The sequence below is a fragment of the Protopterus annectens genome, chromosome 1.part2 (assembly GCF_019279795.1).
Source record: "Protopterus annectens isolate FY-2018-M chromosome 1.part2, PAN1.0, whole genome shotgun sequence".
In the NCBI taxonomy this organism is placed as follows: Eukaryota; Metazoa; Chordata; order Ceratodontiformes; family Protopteridae; genus Protopterus; species Protopterus annectens.
The window spans coordinates 1,057,601,369-1,057,627,361 of record NC_056727.1 but is presented as its reverse complement, the minus strand read 5'-3'; positions in this window follow the sequence as shown (position 1 = coordinate 1,057,627,361).

Below are 25,993 nucleotides of genomic sequence, written 5' to 3'. Positions count from 1 at the left end.
CTGCCCCAAGTACACAGACAACCCTCAACTCCCCCCAAGAAATACAAATATATGTGAGAGATGCAACCATTTATCCAAACTGGAGGCTGAACTCCCTCAACTCAGTACTGTCAAAACTAGTCAGGAGGAGAAGGTAACCACACACACCACAAACCCAGTCCCACATAGACCTATCACAACTGTAAACCAAACACATAAACACAGAAAAACATTCCCGGAGGCCCTAATTACAAACACAGCACATCAACAGAGGCCTCCAAAGCAGACCCCCAAGCAACCACAAACTCCAAACATAGCACATGCAACACATAGTACACAAAGCTGGTGTGCCAAACAGTCACAGGCCAGAAGGAGAAACAACATGCCTGATACAGTTGTAATAGGTGATGCCATAGTCAGACACACTGCTGTCCTGCTCACCAGACTGAACAAGGGCAAGGGTACAGTAATCTGCCTGTAGGCTGCTACTATATGCCACATAACACAAGTACGCAGGTCACCCCAAAGCAAGTAGGAATATGATGCAGTCATTGTCCATGCTGGCATGAATGACCTGAGATGTACCTCCCTGGACTACATGAAAAGAGACATAGATGAGCTCTCTGAGTATGTACTCCAGGCCGGTATGACACTGACTGTTTGCAGCATCCTACCCTCACCAAGAATGATGCCACAGTACAAACACAGAATGATCAGCTTTAACAAGTGGCACAATTACTGCTGTCATTCCAAGAGGATCTAATGTCTGTCCGCTTCGGATGTCATGCTTGACAAGCCATGCTGCTGTTCCAGGGATGGCTTGCACCTATTACCCCCGGGCGTCTGGATATTGGATAAGGCTTTTGCCACCTCCATAGAGCCTTACATAGGCAAGGCTGAAAAGACTAACCCACCACCCTAGAAAACATAAGTGGTAAGAAACATAAGGGTAATGCTGACCAATGCCAGACGTGTAAACCGCAATATGCAAGCTCCTGAGGCCCTCCCCAGTATGGAGAACATTGATGTCTGTGCAGTAACAGAAACCTGCTGCAAGCCTCCTGACAGCACACCAGCACTACCAGGTTATACCTCATATCATGCGTAATGGCCCCAAAACCTGGACCAAAACATAAAAGGAGGGGGAGTATCCATATTCAGCACAGACACCCATACGTCCAGGTAACTGACAATGCACAAAGCATCGGAGACCACCCATGTGCACCTAACCATAGGCAAAACTGCTGTACAGTCTGTAGCATGCTACAGACCACACTCTCACACACAGGAACCCCACCCAGCCATCCTGAAGACACTGGACAGTATGAATGTCCCACCAAATACCAAACAAGGTACTCACAAATTACCACATAGGTGGTAAACCATTATGTATGGAAGGAGTAATCAGGGACCTAGGGACACAAGTGGACAGTAACCTGTTATGTGACACTCACATTGCCAATGTGGCTAGGAAGACTGTCTATATTGGACACCGTATCATGAGAGGATTCACATCTACGTTAACAGAGGTCATTGTGCCCCTGTACTGTTCTCTTATCAGACCCATAATCTAGTACAATGCCTCATTTGGGATGTACCTTACCTGACACCTGCAGCAGTTAGAAAGACCTCAAAGGTACCTCACCAAGAGGATAAAGAGTCTCAAATATATGTCATATGCTGCCTGGCTGTAAACACCCTAGCTGAATGCAGTCACATACTGCCTACACAGAGGCATTGTATGTCTGTTGTACAAGGCCATGTCCAACACAGGAGTAATGGACATGCTCCACCCCAGAAAACTCAAAGCCATCGAAGCTGTGAGAGTGAGAGATGTCAACCTCAACACATAATGAAATAGGATGTGCTGGAGGGACAGATACATAACCCACACCCTGGAACAGAATCCCACTCCATGTTAGGCAGAGCCCCTCACTGACACTCTTCAACAGGAATCTTGCCAAGTGGATGGATGATCGTAGATGTACACTGGGGGTCTTCACTGTGTCATGTCCAGACAGAGGCACAGTAAAGTAAATCATAAATGGCCATAATATTCACATAGCAAGGGGCGGCGAAAGACACACACACTCTGGCTAGGCTTACAAATTTCCTAGGGTGGATAGCTTAGTATGATGAACCTATGAACCTATGAAGATACTAATTGTACAGGACACTAAGGATAATTCCAAGGCTTACTCAACTGATGGTAGGAACCATGTTGGGAATTCACAGATATGCTCTGAATCACACAGATATTACAAACAACATACCAAACACACACACATATTGCCAACATACAACCTGACAGGTGCAGTGAAACCCCCAGAATGCAAAATATCTATCCCAGCAGACTGCTGCCCCCCTGACATTGCAGATGCTGAGGTAACAGCCAGCATCTACAAAGCAAAACACACAGCAGCAATGGTATGAGATGGTGTCCTGGGCTGAGTCCAACATGGACTCCAAGAAGAATGGAATGCCAAATCACACTACTGCTCAATGTCAGCCTAACCACAGGATATGTACCCAAAGAGCAGTGTACAACAACAGTGGTCCTTCTCAACAAAGGTGTTGCCTGAATGGATTCTGCAAACTACCACCCCAGAATCCTGAGAAGCTTGGTCTGCACAGCTATGGAAAGGATCAGCATGTACCACAGACATAAAGATATTGGGGACCTACTGACACTGGACCCTACCCAGTGTGGCTCTCTTAAGTGCAGATCCTGCCCCTAAACATGTTTGACTCATTTGAAACAGTCATTAAGATCATTGATGAGGGCAATGTGGTCCACACAGCATAGCTGGACCTTGCAAAGGCTTCCATACAATACCCTACGTGTTCATTATAGATATGCTCACCAGCTTAAATATAAACCCCTATGTCAGTAGAGAGGTTGCAAACCAGACCAAGGACAGAACTGACATGGTCAGACATGCTGCAGCCATGTCAGACTACAAACCAGATATAACTGACATCCCACAAGGCTTGGTCCTGGGACCTCCCTCATTTGGTATATATGTCCCATAGGTACAGGCCAACATGGAAGGACTGTGTCTGAAAATGTATGCAGAGGACTACAAACTGCCCTTCCATATCTGACCCTCCAGCTGACACAAGCATCCCACAAAAGGGCCACATAGAAACAGACAACTGGTGCCATAGCCATGTCAGCAAGCTAATTGCAGAAAAGTGTATAGTCAACCCCCGTGGATATACAGTAAGTGCCCACCAATTACCACATAGGTGTTAACCCATTACGTACCTAACATGTAATGAGAGACCTGGGGACACAAGGTGATAGATATCCTGCATTGGACAAACATGTGGCTGTAGTGTTCACAGAAACATACCATATACCCACCTAATCATGAAGTTTGTCAGATCTAGATAAGGGGAGATCATTGTGGCTCTGCAGTCATCTTTCATCAGCGTTACAATTGACTACAATAGCCCCTGTGGGATGTACCTCAGCAGACACCTCCATCAACTGTAAAGTCCCCAACAGTACCTCACCAGGAGTATCAAAGAGCTTGAACAGATGCCATGTGTTGCCTGATTAAACAAACTGCAGCTACACACACTGCCATACTGCCCACCCAGAGGCAAGCTGTGCCTGATGTATAAAGCCATGTCCAAGCTGGAATCAATGAACATGCTGCACCTTGTACAATCTGAATGGCAGTGAGCTATGCACATGAGAGACCTGAACCCCAGCACTGACATACATAGGACAAGCTGTACTGCATGATCCATAACACAGAAGCCACCCCCACTCATGAGTAAACTCCCAGTACAGGTTATCCATAGACTCACCCATCGATTCTCCTCAAGAGGAATCATGATGAGTGGATGGGAGATGGTAGGTTTACCCTGGGTATAACTGTTATGTCACAGGTAGACGGAGGCACAGTATACTAACCATGACATATGTCATGGCAAACTCCACTTACAATGTGTGTCGAAGGACAAACACACTCTCCGACTAGCATTAGAAATGGCCTAGGGCACATCGCTACTGTTTGCCAATGTACACCTATGTTGTGGAATATACTACCAATGTTGGACAAGCCTGGTATAAGTAGTTCATATCTGAACATAATGCAACATGGTCAGATGTGCACAACTGGCCCCTAACCAGGCTGTTGTGCTCACTATGGAAATGTAAAGCAGTGATAGGACTAAAGCCCAGGACACTGTCCACTACAGTGAAAGTACTGAACCAATACACTATACGGTACTACAGTGTTAGGTCAGTATGAAAGGATGTTGACAACTGTATGCAAAGTATCCCATGCAAACCCTGCAGGCACAGTATAATCCCTGTTGTGTTCACACACAAAGCAGTTGGACAGTAGCTACACAACATGACACACAACACACAACCATAAACGGGAGATATTGTTGAAGTTCACACTCATCCACAAATGTGGTGGGCTGCAGAGTTCAACATATGGAAAGCACACACTGGGCATGCTCGCACACTTTGATAAATGAGACATATGTCAGACAACATGCCATGGGAAGGCTGAACTGGGCATGCTCACACACTTAGGCCAAATTTCAGTTTAGCAGTTGGCCACACATATCTGGTATTTGCACGTGTTATTCCAGGAACCAACCACATTACAGCAATCTGCCCAGTGCACACAGTTAAATGACTATAGAGACATACGTGATATAATGGATCCCTCCCATATGCAAACATCTTCCACAGATATACAAGTTGTTCATACAAACAGGGAATGCTATGGCAATAAAGACCTGCAAACAGTCTATCAGCAACACATAATGTGCACCTGACAATTAAACATATGGGTGTAGAGGTCAACACTAGGCTGTTTGCCCTAGGGAATGACAGCTTAGCCAGAGTGTGCTTGGCGTCTGCCTCCCCAGTACAGTAGGCTACTGTGCCACTGTAAAGTAGGTCACATAAGGCACCATGTGAGGCTAGTGTGCTGTGCCTCTGTCAAGCAGGGACACAGTTGAGATCCCAGGGTTTGAATGTGCTAAGCCACATCCATGTTGTTGGTGTGTGCTGGAAGAGGGTTGCTGAGGACCTCTAACAGTAAGTGGGCATCAATATCAGACTGAGGGAAGCCTTATCTGCATTGTCTGGACAATTTCACTGTCAACACTGTGTCATGATGATTATGAGGGATTGAAGTGTCGTGCCAATACTGTTCAGAGATGTCCTCCCTCTGTGGGCTACTGCTCTGCAATGTATTAGCTCACTCTGTCTGTTGGACAGCTCATATATGGCTGGTGTACACCTGACAGGTGTCCTGTTGTGGAGCAGGCATGGGTATATTTGGGATAGCATGATCAATGCAAACCTTCCACATGCTCATAGAATGCAATTGTCAAGGATTATGCAGAGTGGCCTGTATACTCCCCCAGCATGGGTCCTTTGAAGTCTTCCACCCCAGTCTTCACAAGTGTAAAGTCTGCTTGTGATAAATACAGTTTGTTTGCAGTGACAACCTTGCCTGGGGGTGGGGATGGGATATGGATGTCCAGGGAAAGGTGGGTATGGTCAGATATCAACAATGGTGGTCTACCTCTGGTGTGGAACAGTGAGTACCCATGTTGCAGATGGTCAGGTGCAATATTTATTCCCCCTTGTGGCTGTGGTGAGTGGTTCTGCCATAGCACATGGACTCACAAATTGTAGTGGCTGTAGGGTAATGTTGTAGAGGCCTGAGTAGTTCCCACATACAATATACCTGTACCTGGCGTTAACAACTGGAATGGTGTATGTGAACACCTGCATATCCTGGCACTGTTCCCAGGGAAGTAAAGTGTGTGTCCTGGATGTGGGAAGGGTGGTCTGGACTGGTTGTGTTGTGTGTTACAGGTCCTGTGGTCACGAAGCATGGTATAGAACATAACCTGCCAGTGCGATGTGCATATCTGACCCTGAAGTAGGTGGCTGCAAATGCATATATATGCTATCCCTCACCTGACAGGTAGTACTAGATGTACATACCTCTGTAGAAATAATGATGTCAGCACCCTATAAATACTGCAGGTGCAGAACAAATGCCCAGAAATTCAGATAGTGCGCTCTGCTAATGCGTCTCCCTCAAGTGTCATAATATAGTTAGGTAGGGGTTTGAATACTGCAAATGCTCAGTGTGTGTGTGTGTGTGTGTGTGTGTGTGTGTGTGTGTGTGGGTAAGCGGGGTTGTTGTGTGTCCAAGTCTGTGTGAGGGAAATGTCCGTTTTGGCAACTAGGAGAACACACTACAGGATGCACATTCCCCTTTCTAAACACTGATGATGTCAGCACCCTATAAGTACAGCAGGAGAAAGGAAACCTTCCAGTAATGCAAATAGCGCGCTCCGCTAATGCAGCCATCTCAAGTGTCATAGCATAGCTAGGTAGGGGTTTGAATCCTGCAAATGCTCAGTGTGTGTGGAGGGGGCTTAGTGTGTACACAATTCTGTATGAAAAAAAATGTCCCTTTTGGCAACTAGGAGAACACACTACATGATGCACATTACCCTTTCCAAACACTGATGATGTCAGCACCCTATAAGTACAGCTGGAGACGAAAAACCTCCCAGTAATTCAAATAGTGTGCTCTGCTAATGCATCTCTCTCAAGTGTCATAACATAGTTAGGTAGGGGTTTGAATCCTGCAAATGGCAAGTGTGTGTGTTTAGATGAGGAGAGTTTGTGTGTGTGCAAGTCTGTATGAAAGATATGTGCCTTTTTTGGCAATTAGGAGAACACACTACATGATGCATATTACCCTTTCCAAACACTGATGATGTCAGCACCCTATAAGTACAGCCGGAGAAGAGGAACCTCCCAGTAATTCAAATAGCGTGCTCTGCTAATGTGTTTCTCTCAAGTGTCATAACATAGTCAAGTAGGGGTTTGAATCCTGCAAGTGTGTGTGTGTTTGGATGAGAGGAGTTTGTGTGTGCGCTATTCTGTATGAAAAATCTGTACTTTTTGGCAATCAGGAGAACACACTACATGATGCACATTACCCTTTCCAAACACTGATGATGTCAGCACCCTATAAGTAAAGCCGGAGAAGAGGAACCTCCCACTAATTCAAACAGAGTGCTCCGCTAATGCGTCTTTCTGAAGTGTCATAACATAGTTAGGTAGGGGTATGAATCCTGAAAACGGTAAGTGTGTGTGTGTGGGGGGGTAGTAGGGTGTGTGTAATTGCAAGTGTGAGAGAACAGTTCCTTTTGGCAACTACTACAATACACCAGATGCTGCATATTCCCCCAGTAAAAACAGGTGATGTCACCACACTATAACTACAGCCAAACAGGGCAAATCGCCCAGTAATGCAAATAGTGCGCTCCGATACTGGGTCTCTCACTACTGTCAGAGCACAGTTAGGTATGTTTTGGAAACCCACAACTGCCACGTGTGTTTGTGTCACACAAAATGCCCATGTGTGGGTTGTTGTTCATAACAATGCATTACATTGCTTAAACCAGCAATGGCAATGCACACATGATGTATGTGTGTGCCACATACACATATATACCTGTGACCTTCAATAGTTCTCATGTCTGACACGTGCCTCAAGTGAATAAATGGTATTTGCACTGCATAACATTATGACTGTGTCTTACTGTGCAGGGGCTGCATGCAGTATGTGTATATACAGTGTGAGTTGTATATGGTATCATCCTAACAGCAGGGGATACACATCTGGTCTGGGCCATATAGTCTACATGTAGTCGATGAACAGGTGCTGCATGTTCCCACCTGTTGTGGGAGTGGTAACATGTTGTCCCACTGCAATTCAGTGACTACATGTTAGGAACCTCTTAGCTAGTGTGTTGTAGCTACAGTAATGCTCACACACAATGTTCGGCTGGATGCAGTCCAGCCATATAAAGACATATGTAGAGACCGTCATATTCCCAGTGTTGTTATGGAGGACAGGTGGGTTTCCTGTGTATGGGAGGGTTGTGTGTGCCAGGCTATGAACCAGAAGGCAGTCCAACACACTGTTAGCTGCACATGGATAGGCCATGGTTCTTTGTGCTGTGCCAACAACCTGGAGGTGTGTGTATCTGTAGTGCCTTGAGATACCTCCCCCCTGTTTATGTGTGGTACATGTGTAGGGGATGACAGGCATGGTATGAGGTATAACCTGGCAGTGATGGGTTGCACCTGTGAGCCGTGAATCAGGAATCTGTTACTGCACAGATATTGCAGTTTACCGTGCTGAGGACAGTGTCCAGTGCATGCATCTTGTGGTGTACACTGCTGGTGTTGTATAACATTACTGTTAGTGTCCTATCCCGTGTGATACCCGCGGAGGTGGCTATGTAATCTGAGCCCTGCAGCAAAAGGCACTATGTGTGTATCAAGAGGCTTCGCCAATATACAATGGCCCATGGGTGACACGTGCAAGCTGCCCCTCACAAATCATTGTGGCTTCCCTAGCATGTAAGCACACGCTGACAGCCATTGGATACCCTATGAATGACATTGGAGATTGAGCAAAATGTAGACATAGAACGCCCTTCCTACATATTGTGGTAGCATACCTGGTAAGGGTATGATGGTAACCAAGGTCAGGCTCATACCAGCCCATGCCACATGCTGAGAGAGCCCTTCTATGTTCCCTATCATGTAGTCCAGGGAGGTATGTCTCAGGTCATCCATAGTGGCATGGACAATGACTGAGTCATATGTGTCCATGCCTCTGACTGACCTGTATGCATGTGTTATGTGGTGGACCATAGTGCCCCATGGGCATATCACTGTGACCTTCACCATGTACAGCCTGTTGAGCGGGACCCCACTGCACCGGCCAAGAGAGGTACCTGACACATCTGTAGCAGGTGTGTTGTGTAGCCCTACAGGCTGTGAGTGTTTGGCACACAGGATGTGTGTGCCATGTGTGACATGTGCTCTGTTCCGACTTAACGTATGCCTGTGTGCCAGCTGTGGAGGTGTGTGATGCTCAGGCAGGATGCTATTCTGAGGCTCCAAGTATGCCCCAGTGTGTTCATGTGTTTGGATTGCTGTCAGTGCAGGTCTATGTAAGACTGGTATTGCAGTCACTGTAGTATGTCATGCCACCTGACAAGGTATGCAAGTACTGGGTTCAGAGTGCTCAGTCCCCAGATTGGCTATGTGGTTGCATCTCACACATGTGTTATACTTTCCTGGCCAGGGGAGATGGTTGACTGCATACATGTGGCAGCTGTCACATATTCCTCAACTGGACCATAGAGGTGATTCACAAGTTACCTTTGCACATGCTACCATAGTTGTGTGATTGCCATGGTGATTACCAACACATAGGGCCAATGGGGAACAACATACTGAAGGTGAGTATGTGTGAGTGTACTGCTTCGGATTTCATAGCGCTGGCATTTATGACTGCACACGTGGGCAAATGCCAGGTAAGTCATATGCAATGTGTCACAGGCAACGTACATGTGAACAGGACAGACAGTGACGTTCTGTCATGTGAGACATTGACATACGTATAGTAAGCTATGCAGATGTCACTAGGAATCCACAGAAGCTCTGTAAATCTGCATTGCAGGTGGAATCAGTGTTCCAGGGAACCTCAAGCAAACATGCATGCAAACAAAGCTACAGTAAGCAGGGCTGGAAGTAGTCCATTGTACAACAAAGAAGGGGTACCACTTCCAGTAGGTAACAGTGCAAATATGCAGGCACTATAAACATGTACCCAGGAATGCACAGCTCAGATGTCCAAAGTAAAACTGTAATTATTTAAAATTTAATTTAATTTATATTAAATTGGTACTGCACACATATCAACATGCGCAAACATCCACATTGCATAGTCGTTGTGGGCAACATGCCACCATTAGTGTACATGTCCATCATTACATATCACTACTTGCATTACCTTCTCCACTGTGCTACCTATGTATGTGGCTATCTGTTGACATCCTTACCACCAGTATGCAAAAATGTGCAGCTGTTACACTATGGTACTTACTATGGGTGTAGATAACAATTCAGGACAGTCATACAGTTACTGCATCAGGCATGCTGGGATATACACACAATCATATCAGCACACTGTACTGTTACCAACATGATACTATTAATACACTTCTATGTAGTCACCCTGTGCATCAGCAACATGTTAACCTGTTCCTGCACTCATGTTGGAGATTGCAGGAGGTGGCACAGTTTCATCATATGTACAGGGTGTGAACTAAGTATGCCTGAGTCTGCCACTGATACCACCAATTGACATGTATGTGTATGTGTGTTGGTGAGGGACAGCAGTACAGGGTGGGGCACTGTTGATGCAGTGTGTGCATGTATGTGGTAGCCCTAGGTGTTAACATTTCGCATGTGTGTATGCATGCACACAGTTCCACCTCATGGCTGCCATATACTGGAGTTTGTGGACAGCCAGAGACTGCACCTGGCCGGTCATACAGATCAGTGTCTGTGGCCACGGACATGGTACCTGTGCCTGGCAGGGGTGCTATGGACCGTATCTGGTACTAAACCAGACTGGGTACTGTCATCGGAAGCGGATGTTCGTTAACGGGACACAGGTCCCTGCTGGGACTGTCCAGAGCCACGTGCACGTGGTCTCCTGGGGCGGTCTGATGACAGCACAGACCCAGCATTGCTGGGGCTGCTGCTGGCACTATGGGGGTGTCCGCGGGCCTGTTGTCGTCCGCGCCGACTGCCAGCTGCTGCTGTTGCTGGCATATGGCCACGTTGATGCCGCAACCGTCCACCATTGCCCTGGCTCATGGACATGTAGTTGTGGAACTGCTGTAATATGTCCCCACAACGTCTGTCTATGACATCGGTGAAATTACGGATAGCATTCACAATGTCATGCATACTGTCAGTCATGGATGTGCAACATGCTCTCAGCTCCCTCAGACCCTGTCTGGTGTACCTTTCCATATGTGACTGTGCCTGCATGACAGCCCGAAACATAGCTGAGGTTGACAGACCTGCCAGAGGCAGTATGCCCACGGATGCTCCCACGAGAACCCATGGGCAACTGTCTATGTGGTACCATCTCAGGACCCTGCCCATGGCTGCTGTGTGGGGAAGCATGTGCCACAGATACCACATTACCCTGGTCAATGCCCACTGTATCCTGTACATCACCTAGGGACATTGGTGACATAGGATGTACTGGCAGGATGACTGTGTGCAATGATGGGGTTGACAGCTATATACTGTCAATTGGCTGACCAATAACGGACCCTGATACACCTTCCTGTCCCATCGCACAGATATCATCATTATCAGTACCTGTGGCACCAGATTCAGGTTCCCTGCTGCAGGACACCAGAGCAGCACCAGAACCTGTGGGAGGAAGACAGGAAACACTGTTTACAATGTCTACACAATGTTACCAGTGATGCACACATGCACACATGCACACGTGGACACATGCACACATGCACACATGCACACATGGACACATGCACACATGCACACATGCACACATGCACACATGCACACGTGGACACATGCACACATGCACACATGCACACATGGGCACACACACACACATGCACACCCCGCAGTATACACACAGAGCACTACTGAGTTACACTATTATTACTAGCACTATCAAGACTATTATAGGTATTGTTAATACACACTCACCAGCATGGATGGGCTGCATTGCTGTAACACCGGAGGGACCTACAGAAATGAGGGGATTAATGTCAGTGGGCACAACTGTGCCATTGATACTGCGTATGATACAGTTCAGTAGTACAACAGTTGCCTTTCACATGTCAGCTGTTGATATTGGCAATATCACACCTGCACAATTACATACTATGTTGACAGCTACATACCAAGGACACACCTTACACATGCATAAACTAACAGTTTACAGAATAGTCAAGTGTACATATGGCATATTACCTGCACGCTCCATGTCGTGTTGCTGTGTGGCTCCAGCCTTCATCATAATGCAGGTGTGTTGCTGTTGATATTCCTAGGCTGGAGCCACAACACTTAGGAGTACCCCCTCCAGTCTGGTGAGAGGGGGATGTGTGGCCACCCCACCTCCTGTGGCAACCTGTTGCCTGTGGATATCCGACGCACGCTGACGGACATTTCTGATTAAATCACTGCAGTGATGTCGTACCTGCTCATATGTCCTATTATGCGTGCCAATGTCATTTACCCTACGGACAAGGTCTTGCCACAGTGCAGCCCTCTCTTGCTGATTCTGGCTGGTGCGGGAAAACAGTATGTAATAATCCCGCACCAGGCTCTGGTGTATCTCTTCATCTTCTGCAGCAGAGTAGGCAGGATTTCACTGATGCGCCATGTCCCTGAAAGAGAACACAAACAGGACATCAGCAAACTATGTCAGCAAAATATGGCACACATACTATACATGATACTTAACTGTAGTGATATACTACTACTCCCATATGTAGCATGTGTGTGTCTCTTGGTGGATACACATGTACATGGCCAGATATCAGTGCTCAGCCGACACCTGTGCAACAATACCTGCCACATTCCATACAACATAGTACCAAGCCCCATCAGTCAGCACACTGAGACAGGTCCAATGCACCACCTCACTCTGGGGGTTCATAACAAGGTACTGTATGTGGAACGTCATTCACTAGTGTGATCTAGACACAAACTAATCGGCCTGGATATACATATCCCACCACCACCACCAGCACAGTAGACTACTTTGAAATATATGTGAATAGACAGATTTTCACTTGTTAGGACTGAGATGGTATCCATGCAGCCCACTGGGCCAGTGGAAGCCACAACCCACAATGCTGACCCCTTTGCAAATGCTTCCCATGGACATCCCCAAGAATGCATGGAACATGCACATACAATTCTAACCCAGACCCTATGCACAAAGGTTAAGCATCTTGTCTGGTGGACCCCAGCCAAAGACAAATTGTATAACGATATAAGGAGGCTACTGCAAGACAGAGCAGAATCACATAAAGGGAAGGCATCTGTGGTCAGCACTAGTAAAAAGCTAAGTTCTCTCATAACAACATCCAAGGCCAACTCTGAGAGAAAAATGGCCAAGGACACTAAAGATAACCACAAGGCCTTCTTCAGTTTTGTTAGAAACATGGACCAAAAGCCTCAGATATGCTCAGAGTTAGTACACAACTACATAAAATTCACAGAACCCACAGATATTGGCAACATTCTGGCAGACAGGTTCAGTGCAAATATCCCCCCTCCCTCTCCTCCAAAGAAGAAATACTTATCACAGCTGAATGTAATCTCCCTGTCATCTCAGATGTCCAGGTGAGGGCCGCCCTCAGCAAAGCAGAACACACAGCATCAATGGGACCTGATGGTATCCCTGGATGTGTGCTACGTGAACTCCAAGAGGAGCTACAACCGCATATATAAATGATATCTAACCTTAGCCTTACTACAGGATATGCACCTGAACACTGGCGTACAGCAACAGTGGTCCCACTCCACAAAGGAGGCACCTCTATAGACCCTGGGAACTACCGTCCCATAAGCTTAACCAGCCTGGTCTGCAAAGCTATGGAAAGATTCATTATGGAACTCATATACAGCGACATTGGGGACCTACAGACACTTGATCCCACCCAGTTTGGCTTTGTGAAGGGCTGATCCTGCCTTTTGAACCTGGTTGACTTTTTCAAAACAGTCACTACAGCCATTGATGAGGGCAAAGCAGTCCATATAGCCTACCTGGACTTGCCTAAGGCCTTCAACACAATACCCCACTCAGGCATCATAGACAAGTTCATCAGCTTAAATGTTAATAAATATGTCACATGCTGGGTTGCAAACTGGTTGAACAACAGAATCCATAAAGTCAAAATTGCAGGAGCCATGTCAGACTCAAAGCCAGTCACAAGTGGTATCCCACAGGGATCTGTCCTAGGATCCCTCTTGTTTGGCATTTACTTCTCAGATGTGAAAGCAAACATGGGCGGGTTGTGGATGACAAAGTTCCCAGATGACTGCAAACTAGGTGCCATAGTCGATACACCAGCTGACACACACATCCTACAGACAGGCCTCACTGAAACGGACAACTGGTGCCAGAATCATGGCCTAACACTGAATGGCATGAAATGTATAGTCATCCCCTTTGGGTAAAACAACGTACACACAACTTATCACATAGACATACATATAGATACAGACCAATTACACATATGGAGGGTTCACAGTATGTAGACTATTAAATTGTTACTTTACATTACCTGTGTTTGTCACAGCTGATTGCGTTACCGTTTGTATAGGTTCCTGCTGCTGCTAGCCCAGCTTGATACTGTCACTGATGACAGCTTCAACTTAGTTTTTCTTAACTGTAGTTTTTGTTTGTGTTTTTATTTATTTTTCTTTCTTTCTCTCTCTCTCTCTCTCTCTCTCTGCCTCCAGATGGTGCAATGAAAGTATTGCATGCGTGGACTGGGAGTACAGGATGCTTTTGTAGGTATCTGCATATGTCCATGTGATGGCCTCTGCACCAATTGTTAGCCAGCATTTGCTGATTGCATGCAGCCAGTTGTGTACTGATTACAGTTCTCACTGTGATTTCAGGACAGTGCTATAAAAGGGTATGTGAGATAGGCATTGCCCTTTCAGATTGTAAGGGCAGGGACCATGCTGGTATGCTGTGGACACTGTTCTGTGAGTGTAAAGGTTAGTATCTCTCTCATAATTCAGGCTGTGTTGTAGATTAACATTTCTCCATTCATCTCTCCTGTTTCCTGTACTAAGTGTGTATGTACACTGACACCTACAACTATATATATATATATATATATATATATATATATATATATATATATATATATATATATAAAATAACTGACATTATTACCTACTAGCTACCAACTAGCATGGCTGTTTCTGTTCACACACTACTATTATTGAAGTCCACTAGATTTGACAGTAAATATACATGACATGTTTTGTGTACTACACATCCTATATTCCCTTTACATTCATTCCTACTATTACATGATATATTTATTGTAGCACAATGCTCTTATATAACACTCATGGCTTAGTGGTAAGTCACACCGACTACTGTTTTCAAGGCCCTGGGTTCTGGACTAACAGTGGGATTTTATTTTGCTTTTGAACAGACTACAGGACCTGTTATTCAGAGTGACTATGGCACTTTTAAGCAGTTGTAACCGGGTTAGCACTGGTTTGCGTGGAGCTCCCGCATGCGCACTGGTGTTCAGCTCCACGCACACCCGCTTACAACCGCTTAACAGTGCTTACTCATGCGCACACCCGCGCTATTTTCTTTGAAAGAAATGAAAATGGGGAGACAGGAAAGTGGTGAAAAAGAGGTCACAAAGAGGGTAAGACAGTAGGGAAACAAGCTTTGGTTTTGCAGGAGGGATGTAGGTAAAGCCCATAGCTGCCCATTTCATCATCAGCAACAGCTGTGCATATGTTTGTAATTTGGTGTGACATTTGAAACCTTCCATCCCTGAGAGAGGTGTAAGGACAACAATAATACTTGTTGTACAGCCAATTGTAATTGACAGTTTCCATGTCCAGCAGACATGTGTGCGAAATGGGCAGCTATGTATGGGGCATAATTTTTTTGTGGGTACAGAGTGCCCTTTTTTTTTTTTTTTCAGGTGAGAGTGGTATGTCAGGTAAAGGAAGTCGGTTTAGCTGGGGAGGTAGGTTGGGTAGGTCAACAGACAAGACAAACAAGATGCATACAGGGGTGGTGTATGACATGTGTGGGGGGGTTACACAATTGACGGGGATGGATGTTTGGATATCCAGAGCCCATGAACCCACAGATGGCAACAGTGGAACTGCTATCCCCACCCATGGGCAGTTCCCACTGTACCTTCACTGCCCAGGACAGGTCTGTGTTGGGGGCTATGTAGGCCGAGCAACAGGCATGCCTGTTAGTTGTGCCACCTGTGCCTCAAGCTGGCGTAGGGGCCCAAGAACAGATTCCTGGATCTCCCTACGCACCACAGTCTGGACGCTACGGAGGGTGAGTGATGGTTCTCCTCCGGCCACACTTGCAGAGGGGGGACAAGCCCCATCCCCTGCAGCGCTTCCATCCACAGGTGGCACAGGGCCACCAGAGGAGGGTCCGGACTGGGCACTACTGCCAGGTGCACTCGCCAGCTGAGGTGGGAGAGGTGGGTCCGCTGGAACCCGCCTTCCCTGTCGTCCTATGTTTTTCATTATCTCATGACAGTTTGGGTTAGTAACATACAATACCATTCGCAATTAGTTGTAACAGCATGCATTAGCATTCCCATTAACCAAACACCCAGATATTCACACCATTGAACAGCGAGCATAACACATGCATAATTTTAACAGCAATACACAGTTCAACAACATGCAGGGTTGATTGATGGCAACAGGCCATCAGGTTTGGATGTATGAACAGGGCAGATGCATCAACGTACATGCAAATATGTATGACCCAACAGGACAAATGTCCAGGGGTATTAATTGTGATTGCACATACCAATTTCATGTGGAATGGATTATATGTGGTTATAGGGTAGGGTGAAGAAAATATGATTAACACCGTCAAATATCAATACATATGCTGTACATTTCTAATAGCTGCAGATATATACACACTACTGTTCTACCTACAGTTTCCTATGTGATAACTACTTCAAGTTGGTGATAGGAATGTTACTGCTACATCAATATACATTTTCATTTTTATTCATACACATTCATATCTCGCTCTGTTCAGCTACACCATCCTGCTACATTTGCTTTATATAGCTATAGACAACTGTGGATGTTTGGTATTTCAGACAATCATACTATCTGCATATTGCAGACTGAGAGCAACGTATCCAGATTTTGGGATACACATTCCAGCTACAGGAACATTTTGAACACATTTCGCAGTTTGGTTCTGCTTGTCACATTCATTTCATTCTGTACTGACTGCAGTATACTTATTCAGGAGTTATTACTACTTTATTGGTGGATTCATAACTCTTTCTCACACTCTCTCACTTGTTTTATTTTTACAATTCAGGATGGTACTTACTTCTAGGCTTTATTGACATGTTTTACCTGTAGTTATTACAATCCTTTCCAACAGTCTCACTTCTGTCATGTTTCAGTATTTCAACAGGGATATATTTCACACGTGATTTGCTCATCTTCTGCAGCTGTACTTTTCAGCCTGCTGCAGGTTGTGTACTATTATATTACAGGTGGGGCATCTTTATTTCAGACTTTATTTCAGACATTTTCATTTTTCTGTTTGGATTACAGACTGCAACACACTTTTGTAATCGAGCAATACTTGCAAACACTCTTACACTGTTACTTGAACATTTTATTACTTAGTGACTACACTGCACTCTTTTGCTAACTGTCATACTTTTATATTTATTTACAGTTACAGGAAGAGGATTACTGACCTGCCTGGTGGCGCAACCGCACCAGCCTATCGCCATAGGCTCTGCGGTTCGCAGAACGGACACCTGCAGCTGTAATATAAATAAAGTAATATTGGAATACACATCTCCATAATATCAGCTAGGTTAATTTCTTACATACATAATTAGATGTAACTTACTCAGTAGTGGGGCGTTAGGCATTTGCTGGGCCTCCTGGATCCAAAGGTTCAGTTGGTCCTGCTTGTGTCTCTTCAGGTCCGCATGGTGGTGACGGACCTGCTCACCAGTCCTTGGAATCCCTGTGGCACTGGTGAGATCATGAGCCAACCGGTCCCACGCCTCAGCCTTATATGCTCCCCACAGGACCTGGCCCTGCATGAGTTGGGCCTCATGACTGTGGACAAGGAGCCAGACCATATATCTGGACTCCTCAACGCCCCACATCTGTGCTCAGAAGCAAATACCCTCATCTACTCCTGACATTCTGGCTGCAAGTTAGTTCTACAATCGGTTATGCTGTGTATTCCCGCCTATGGGGCTTATATATGCTGTTTTTCCCGCACTTATCTGTGATTGGCCATTTTGGAATTGTATCAGCTTCACAAAACCTGCTTTATCATGCTCCTCTTTCTATTCATTCCTATATATTTGCTATTACTGCATTTCAGAGTATAGCTGTCATGGCTTAGTGGTTCAGTACCTTGACTATGGTGCATGGTATCCTGGGTTCGAACCTGGCCACTGCTTTTTATATTTTATGACTGTCTAGACAGGCTAGGGGGTGTGTCTGTGTAAAGGCAGTTTTGTTACAGCTTGCTCAACGTTGCCCGTTGGTTAGCTTGTTGGCGCGGTGCGCAGCTCCGCACAAACGGGTTATGCTGGTTTGCACCTCATTTGGCTGTCAGCACGCATATTACGCTCAGCTCAGCTAGGGGCACACAGTTTCAGCGTGTTAAATCATGGCTCACCTACGGGCACTCATTTTGCACCTGTTAAACCACTGCTCACCTTCAGGCACTCATTTTACACCTGTTAAACCACTGCTCACCTTAGGGCACTCATTTTACACCTGTTAAACCACTGCTCACCTACGGGCAGATGCACTCACCTTGTTAAACTATAGCTCAGCTATAGGCACATCTGGCATTTGTTATTATTTTGTTATCTCACATTTCTTCAACATAAATGGCCTATTTCATTACATTTTACATAAAATATAATTTTATATGTGTACATATATGTCAGGGACTTGTTTCGTGCTTATTTCACTAAAAATAAAAATCGATGTTGTAGGGGCTTGAACCATGACTGCCTGCTCTGCAGCCAAAGTCTCTACCGCTACGCTATTGCTTTTTGGCTTACTTTGCATAGTTAGTTCTTATATGCTTTTCCACTTACTGCTAACTGTGGCTAAGCTACGGGCACGCCCGCACAAACGAGCGCACTCATGGGCAAACATCTTTACAATTTAAAAAAAATATAACATGTTCATTTATATAATTTTATGTTCATAGTCTGTGGGGGCATGTGTTGTGTTGTGTTTATTCACATTTACACGGACTCTGTCGTGGGGGTTTACTTTAGGCACTTTTACTCTTCTGGGGGTATGTCCATTTGCAGGGCTCGCCCTACGGACACGCCCCTTACTGTCTTCCACAGACCGTGTAAGCCTTAGGTGTGATTCAGCATGCCCTCATGCATATGCATGACATGCTGACGTCACACCGTTTAACTGCAGCCTCCGTGTAAGCCTTGTAAATCTTACACGGAGGCTTTGTGAATCCTGCCCAATGTATTAACCGAATAACTGAAATGCTTCTGGATCCAATGTTGTGTTCCCTGTCTTACTCAAAAGTTAGGTTATCAGATCCAATCAGATCTGACCTCAGCAATATTTTTTTCAAGAGTGAGTCACAATTTCTAATATTTTTATTTTTATACAAAATTTTTAATTTTGTAAAACATCACTTTCAGGGAAAAATATTAGTTTAAGTTATTATTTTATGAAACCGAAATATATTTATGATTTTATGTACAGCAGAATTCCACTTAACTGAATGCTTGAGGTGCCAATTACTTCGAATAACCTTGTGTTTGGGTAAAGCAAAATCTTTGTGATCATTTGAAGATGACTGCTCCCAGTAATTGTTAAAGTATTCAAGTAGCAGTGCAAGTAATTACTAAAGTAGTGGCACATGGTAGCCATTAAAACATGCATTACTCAGATTAAAACGTTTTATGTTTTAATGGATGACATGCTTATAATCTAGACTGATATACTGCAGTTAATAGCAATGTAGGTACAGCATGAGATAACAGAAGTATCTCTTTCACCTTTACACATCTCTTCAAACTGCATACAGTTTACTAAAGTAATTTTAAGGAATGGCAGATATAAAATACTGCAAATGCATGTTTTTAAAAATGTTAATGAAATTAGTTTTCTTGCCATCATGAAGATATTTTGGAAACACTGTATGGGTTCCAACTACCTATCTGTTCAAACTGCACACAACATATTAAATTACCTTAAAATTATAAAACATGACGTTAAAAATTAAAACCTTTTTCTATAATTTTACAAGTTTCCTTACACTACCATACATACATATATCCATAAATACATAAATAAACAGCATCCATGACTTCAGGATCAGAAAAAAAAACACAACAATATTCCCTAAAAGTTTTCATACAGGGGCAATGGCCATCATTGCGGAGTCTTAAATGGACAAGGCAGCATCACAGTAATCATAAAGGACAATGGTAACCTCTGTGAAATATTGACTGGGGCAATGGTATGCACAGTAATATAGATGGCAAAATCCTTAAATGGCATAACAGTCAGTGTTGTGAAACCTTAAATTGACAATGGCCTTTTAAAGCTTGTGTTATAAACTATTTAGGTGTTACTTACACGATTAGCATCTAAGACTTAAGAATCCACAGACTTTACAGCCTTTTGTTTTGCTCATCTTTACATTGACAAGTCAAATAATACAATTCTGAATGCAGAACCAATCCCTCCCAAAAATAAAATAAAAAAAAACACTAAACTAATTGGAGAATATCACAATTAAAACAGAGAATAAGATAAGAGTTTCAAATATTTGGGGTTCTACTGTGTTGCGTATGTGCCCAGTAATAGATATAAAGATATGCATCTTTTCTGTGACCTATATACAGCCTGCTTCTACTTCCTCTTAAAGATGTAACTGTTTTCTTTGTTCAGTTCAGGTGTTTATTGTCATGACAGTGAAAGATATAATGGCCACAGTACTATGTTATAACTTGTTTCATTCAAATAGGAGTAGTTTCAGCTGAATACAAATTCAGGAGCTACATTTTCTCATTCCCAACTGTCTGAAAATTCAGTTTATTTATCATATTCCATAATTCTCTAGACATGAGTCAAAACTTCTATAAACATTGGAAGAAATTTACTTAAGACAGACACATTGTGACAATACTTGTGCAAGACAGCTTTCACTGCTTTCAGACTTATTTTCTGCTTTCCTTGCAGTTGAGCAACTATAAAGCCAATATATAAAGAAAAGACATGTGAGATCAAAACCTACCCAAAAAGCATGCAGTGAAGCTTGTCCACTGGAAAAAAATTATCTGCACTTTTAACCACTACCCTATTGGTTGATGAAAATTAAACTCTCAAGTGTCATTTGCCAGAGGTTCAACAAGTGGAGGATAGGAGCTCTTCTACAGAGAATCACTGCTGGTGAGTTGTGGCAGCAGTAATGCTCTTTTCAAGGGTAATTTCCCCCTTCTTTAAGTTGATGGTAAAGTGGACTTCGTATATGTAAGTAGTGGAATGTGAGGGCTTAAAATATGTCTTTTCCAGCCATTTATTTTAGGGAGTAGAGGTTGTGTTTTGGCAAGTATCAGGTATGTTGGTTAAAAAATTTGTCTTGTCCACTAGTGGGTCATGCATTGATTTATCATAGTTGATCACTTCCATACATATACATTGCCTCCTGCCAAGCCACACTAATAATATTTAACAGTGTTCATGGAAATATATTTTGATTTTACATGCAGCCTCTCTCAAAGATGACAACTTGTTGCTACACCTCTGATGATTGGTTGTGAAAAATGGGGAAAATGTTAGCCTTTTTTAACGTTTTTCAATTTGTTGCTCTTTTACACTGCCTCCAATAAGCCTTATCACTGAATATTTAACAATGGTCAAACTGCACTATGAGATTGCCTTTTCAAAGGATTCTACAGAAAAAAACATTCATGCCCTTTAAATTTCAGTAAATAGACAGACCAATTTGTTTTCTTGTTCTGTGTCAACATGCCAACTAACTTCCAAGTTACTTATTCGAACTTTCAGCTACTTGCTTTCATCATCAAAACTATTAATTCTTCAAGATTGATTTTTCTTTACTTGCTAGCTTTAGCACTCACATGCAGATATACGTAGATGTTTACATTAACTGAAACCCACTTTGGAAGGGTGCAAGAGTGATGTCCATGCAAAGGGATCCGCCTGTCTGCACCTAAAGTATAGCTTCTCCACTTATGGGCAGTATATGAGGAAGATACAAAGTTAACTTAAATGTAGCTAATATGCATTTGTTCTTGTCCTCCTTTAATGGGTGAACATGCCAATACAGATCTGTTCATCCCAGAATGGAATTTCAAATACTGTCAGGACTAAAATAAAAGGTACTAGGGCACTGTGTGATTTTTTTCTCAGTGTTTCTCTCTGGATTAAGTGACTTTGCATAGGATATGAATGTAAGGAGGAGGTGAATAGTACAGTAGTATGGGTAATATTGATTCCAACCCTTTAGTTACTGCTTACATTTACACTTACTGCATTTGCTTGACATCCTCGTGTAGCTGCCTGTCTTTAACATTACTGAGGGTGAGAAAATCTGCCCGATGGCCTCAAACCACTTCAGATTAAAAAATTCCAATATGTTTGGAGGCAAAGAGAGAAAGTTAGAGAATAAAATGGACTCATTGAGACTGCGGTGAATACTTGAATTTTAGGGCTTGCATATCCACATAATTTATTTCCTAGAATTTCCTGAGGATATTTGATCACTGGCAAAGGGGAAGAAATAATTCTGCTTTTCTGTTTGTGTGTAGAGCTGGGGGAGTGGTACTCAGGCCAAATGATCAAGGTTACACAAGGCCAAGAAAGTCTAAATTCTAAGCCCGACCAGCCAGTGAATGACATGGAGCCTTGAATCTTACAAGTTATTCAACATATTCTCCCTGAACATTAACACAACTGGCACAACATGTCTGAAGTTTCTGTAACCCTGCCAAAAAAAGTCTGAAGTCTGGTCACTGAAATACTGCTCCACTGCTACAATAACTTCTGAATCACTCGAAAATTGCTGCCCTTTCAAACACTTTTTAAGGTTTATAATCAGGAAATAGCCAGATGGAGCAAGATCTGGTAAGTAGGGTGGACAGTCTATGTACTCAGACCCCAATCTCATCAAAATATCCCCAATTTCATCAAAACATCCATCATTTTGTCAAGTTTGTGAACAGGTGCATTGCCTTGCAAAAAGAGAACTCCTTTCCACAGCTTCCCTTTCCCTTTTTCTTTCAATGCCTTAATCAGCACGGCAAGTTACATAGTATTCTACATTAACTGCTTGGTCCCTTGGAAGATAGTCAGTCATTACAGCACCTTCCTGATTCCAAAACACTGTGGCCAAGGCCTTTCTTGCTGAATTTTGGGTCTTGAACCGTTTTGGCTTTGGTTAACCTGAGTACCGCTATTGCATGGACTCTTGTTTTGTCTCAGGCTTATAGTATTGTAACCATGTTTCATCAACAGTAACTAGTCATTCTAAAAAAACTGGCACCAGCTCAATGAAAATACTGCAAAATCAACTTGAAAGTGTCTACTCAACGTCTTTTCCCATCGGCATTCAAAATTTGGGCACTCACTTGGCTAATAGCTTCTGCATACTGAGCTGCTCATGGATTATAAACTCCCCACATTCCCTGGATATCTGTAGTGTTTCAGCAATTGTTTTAACTCATATTCCCCAATCTGCCAAAATCAGGTCATGGACATGGTCAACAATTTCAGGAGTTGACGCCATTTGAGGCCTCCCAGACCTCGCAGCATCTACGATCTCGAGATCACCACACTGAAAGATTGTATGCCACTTCTTCACTATTGAGTAAGAAGAACACTTATCACTCAGTGTTTGCATCATATGGTCATGGATTTCCTTTGGAGTTTGCTTCTGCAGAAATAAGACCTTCAAGATGGCTCGGAGTTCCACACTTTTTGTTGACATAGTTCAATTAATGATCTGAAACAATGTCAAAACGTAGCATTATGATTCTGCAAACTGACACTTTACAAGATGAAATTACCCTCTTTTCAGCTACAGAGGCAAAATAATGGCCAGAATTTAGAAAATTGGTTGGGCTTAGAACTTTTCAGCACACCCTTCGAGCACATTTTATAAAAATATCAGGGAAAATCAAAAGTAAATGATAGTCTGTAATATACTTAAAAGCTGAAAAAATTACACACATTTTTGTTGGCTTTACTCTGGTAGTTTTTATATCATAAAGTGTGAATTGTCACAGAAATTTGAAATGCGAGTCAGCAAGACAAGGATTCTTTTTTGTTGGATTTATTAATGCATAATTGCTAGAATGGTACATGTGTAATCCCTTCATATGCAGATGTTAAACGTTTCATAGGTATATACTAGGCTATCAACCACAAGGGTCCTTATAAGCCTAGCCATGCAACCAAAATGTGACTCACAGATATGATTTATATAGGGGATGGTTTATTGACTGCATCTATCCATCATAGACATAAGTGCCAGAGCAGGGGTGAATTTCCAATTACCCATCCATTGGTTCAAACTGCTCTTAAATAGGGTTAAGATGGAACTCTACTCAAATGGATGGGAGGCTTGTTTCTGAGAATGGGAATTCCCTGAGAAACATATCTGTCTCTCCAGTATGTCCTATTTATGTTGCAAGTAAAATGTAGGTCTTTTAATCTAGTAGTTATGATGATGTTTGCTTTGCTGATGTGCAAAAGGCTCATCAACACAAGGTCCAGGGATGAACTGTATGGCAGGCAAAGAGCATCTCTCAGTAGTCTGTATGTACAGAGTAAAAAGATAGGGCTCTGAGGTGATTAGCAAAGGACATTCTGTTTACTCCCTGTGCTATTTTTTTAATGATCCTTTGTGGATGTTTCACTTGTTGCCTGTGTCTGGTCAGGTACATACCAAAGTGGGTATTATACTCTATGATGGGTCTGATGTGGGCAGAGTACACTGATACACATACAATGACGTCTATGAACCTAGAGACCATGCCTTTACTTATACGTTGAACAACATAGAAATATTGTTTTACTGCCTTGTACACATGTTGAAAAAAGGCTAGGTTACTATCCACATGAGTTCCCAGATCCCTGACAAGTGAATCAATTTTTAAGGGTGATTTATTGATGACATAGTTACCTGGGGTGGCCAACTTCCCAAAAGGTACTATATTGCATTTCTTAGCATTGACATTTAAGCCATGGCTTTGGCACCAGGCATTTGTCTGTGTTAGACCTTTCTGTTGGGTGTTCTCATCTTGGGGGGATTGTATGACTGCTCCCAGTTTTCAATCATAAGCGAACTTGGTTAGCCAAAGGATTTTAACATTGGCTTTGACCTCAGAGATGTAGCTGCCAAAGAGGAGTGGGCTTAGCATGGAGTCCTAAGGGATTGCACTGGTGATCATACACTTTGTGGTGGTAGTCTCACTGATCCTAACCTCCTGGACCATATCTATAGGCCATCCAGTATGCTATGAAAAGGTTTAAGTCTATTTTTGTAAGTTTGTTGACAACGCCCGAGTGAGGTATTGTATGAAATACTTTAACCAGATCTAAGTAGGAAGCATGCAACACTTTCCCCTCATCCATTGCCTTAGTGACCTTTTCAAAGAATTCAACCAGGTTCAGTAAACATGGCCTTCCATTAATAAAACCAAACTAGGATGAATTCAGTGTCTGGAGGTGTCCTATGGTCTTGTTTACAATTTTCATGATAATTCTTTCCATGACTTTGCAAACAAGATTAGTCAGACTAATGGGTCTGTGGTTTCCAGAATATGTTGAAGGTTCCCCTTATGAAGGGAGATGACAACCACAGTCCTCTGTTGTTGTGGCACATAGCCTGTTTTATGACTATAGTTAGATAGTGACTCCAGGGGTCCTGATAATTCATATTATAGACTGTCAGGAGCCATCCCGAGATGTCTATGGGGCCCATTGAGGCTATGTTCTTGACTTTACTGAGCATAACCAATGCATGTTCCCTAGGTACATTTGGATTGGTTATATTTGAGGATATTTCTTGGGGCTGATAGTTGGGGGTGATAAAGGATAAAGTTGGAACTAAATTTGTTAACTAACAGGTTCACGATATTGCTAGGCTCAGTGAATGTGGCACCATTATCCACCAGTTCAGGACATTGCTGTGTGAGGCCATTGAGGTTTCTGACAAAACTGAATAAGGCTGTATGGTTATCTTTCACCTGGAAGGCCATCTTAATCTCTAAGTTGGCTTTGTTTGACCTAATAAGCTATCTTAGTTGCCTATTTAGT